The sequence below is a fragment of the Nicotiana tomentosiformis genome, chromosome 4 (assembly GCF_000390325.3).
Source record: "Nicotiana tomentosiformis chromosome 4, ASM39032v3, whole genome shotgun sequence".
In the NCBI taxonomy this organism is placed as follows: Eukaryota; Viridiplantae; Streptophyta; class Magnoliopsida; order Solanales; family Solanaceae; genus Nicotiana; species Nicotiana tomentosiformis.
This window is the reverse complement of record NC_090815.1, coordinates 131,099,357-131,102,094: the sequence shown is the minus strand read 5'-3', so window position 1 is coordinate 131,102,094 and position 2,738 is coordinate 131,099,357.

Here is a 2,738-nt window from a genome sequence, read left to right as displayed (position 1 = left end):
GATTCTGTCATTGTGGACTTTCGGAGGTTGTTTATCTATTAGTGGCTGACCATAGTTGATTTGGGGCCTATTGGTAGGCCCAATTAGGATGTGTATTCTACACCGAGCCGGATTGATCTGCTCCATACTGCTATTGTTGAAGGATGTTCCATTCGGTTGATGTGAAGCTTATTCGTGTTCTGGAATGATATGTGAGTTACTCTTCTATGCTACGAGGAGTTGTGATTCGTTATTTATATGCACATATGGTGCGGTTCTATTGTGGCCTTATAATGGAATTTGAGCGAGAATAGTATTGGAATGTTGCTATCTGGTGCACGGATTGCACGGGTTGTGGCTTTAGATTTTATTGATGTGTCATGTCACTAGAGTGGTTGTGTTGGATGAGACGAGGTCATTGGGCCTAGAATGGATGGATGCTATGAGGTCATTGGGCCTAGAATGGATGCTATCAGATTTGATTGTGGTATAATTGGGAGGATAATATCGGAAGTCAGCTTTGAAATTTGCTATAGTTCTTGTAGAAGGAACGGGAGCTCCATGACCTGTTGGTCTAATGAATGGTTATGAATTCGGTATGTTTCTTTTATCATCGGTAGTGTACGAAGGTTTTAGAACGAGGTTTTGTCTGATATGAGGTTTATTACCAGCATTTGTTGATTTGAGTCGATACTGTGATTTGAAAACATTGCTTCGAGCATTCGAGCTATGCGGTATTTGAATTTGAGTATTTGAGTTATGGTTATGGCTTTTGGTACAGCTTGTTCAGACTTATACGGTATGTAGATGCGAACTTCTAATCTTATAAGAAATTTCGGATGTCGGAAATTTGATTCGAAGGCTTGTGGGCTAGGTTGAATTGAGGAATTTTAGTTATGCTGTGCTATCGGACTTGTATGGGTTAGGGTGACGTGGGTTCACCCCCGGGTATGTGCATGGGAAAGTTACACAGTGATTTGATGGCTTTTGGAACAACTCTGGGCACGTTCGAGGACGAACGTATGTTTAAGTGGGGGAGGATGTAACGACCCGGTCATTCATTTTGAGAGTTATAGCCCAGTTTCCCCCATCTATCCTTATTTATGTGTTGTTCAGCTGTGTTGAGTTGTATCGGGTTAGTTGGTTCGGGTCCGAAAGGAACTCGGATTGAAATAAGACACTTAGTCTCATAATTGAGAAATTTAAGTTAGAAAAGTGGACCGGATATGGATCTATGTGTAAAGGACCTCGGAATTTAATTTTGATGATTCCAATAGCTCTGTATGATATCTTAGGACTTGTTGGTATATTTGGTTAAGGTCCAAAGGGGCTCGGGATGATTTCGGATGGTTAATGAGAAGTTTGGAAGTTGGAAATTTCATAAGATTAAAGTTTCAACTGAGTTCGCATAAGACCTAAATTCCATTGAGCATAACTCTCATTATACGACGTGTTATATGGATTATTACCTATCAAATGAAAGATCTTTGAGTCTAGTTTCTAACTCTTCAAACCGTTCGTCATTTGGACATTCCTACAATATGTTATGACCAAATTACCAAAGGCCGGCGGAGGAGCCTGCGGATGCGAAGCATCCGAGGTCGCGTCCGAAAGAGAGCTGGCAGTGAAGTGCTGCCATAGCATCCAGGTCCGCATCCAACCTTCAAAGAGGAGTGAAGTAGGGATGCGAAGCATCCAGGGCCGCATCCGAAACTCAGAAATCTGGGCCTATAAATACAAGGTCGGGGAAGGGGGATATTTTGAGTATTTGGGGGTTAGGGTTCTTGAGGTGAAGGGACGATTTTGAGCTCAAATCAAGTCCAATCAACCAAGGTAAGCTGTTAATGATGTTTTGGGTTGATTATTACTCAATATACATGATTTCTAACATCATTCTTACATCCAAATACAAGATTTCATCATCAAATCCTCAAGAACACAAAAATCACCAAAGTTGTGATTTTTCAAGATTGATCTACTAGAGGTAATTCCAATGCTTCAAACTCGTTTATTATGAGTAGTTAGAAGTATTTGAAGCATTTTTTACAAGTTTTAATGGTTGAAAGATTGGATTATAAAACTCTAGTTCATGATATGAATAGTACTTTTGAGAAAATAAGAGAGAAGATGGATGGTAATCTTGGCGATGAAATTTATGAATACAATGAAACTATGGAATGGGTTACTAATGTTGGTCCCAATGGATGTTGATATTGTAGATTGAAGTTTCTTAGTATAGTAGATCATTGTATTATCATTAAGGGGTGAATTTTAGTTTCGAATCGTTGGCATTGAATTGAGGAGACAAGAAGGCATTCAGAGGTGGATACGCACGGAGTGGAAATTTCCTGAGTATTAATTAGCTTGCTCGATGTTGGGTTCATCTTGTTGAGGTAAGTAACAATTGTAAATCAAGTCCTGAGGGTATGAAACCCCGAACTTTATATCATTCTATTATTTTGAAGTGACGCACATGCTAGGTGACGGGCGTGTGGGCGTGCACTGTTGGGGATTTGTGACTTGGTCCGTCCCGTGGCAACTGTAAAGTTGCATACTTTGTTGAAACCATTTGATACTTATATGTTTTAGAAAGAATTTCTGTAAATTGGGTTGAATGCCATGTTTGGGCCTTGCGCCAATGCTGTTTGGACTCTTAGGGGCTGTTTCTTACCATCCTCTCATTGGTTTCGATTGTAAAATCTATGCTCGGTCATGTTTATGCTTGTTTACCGCATAACTCAGTTTTATGACTCTATTTT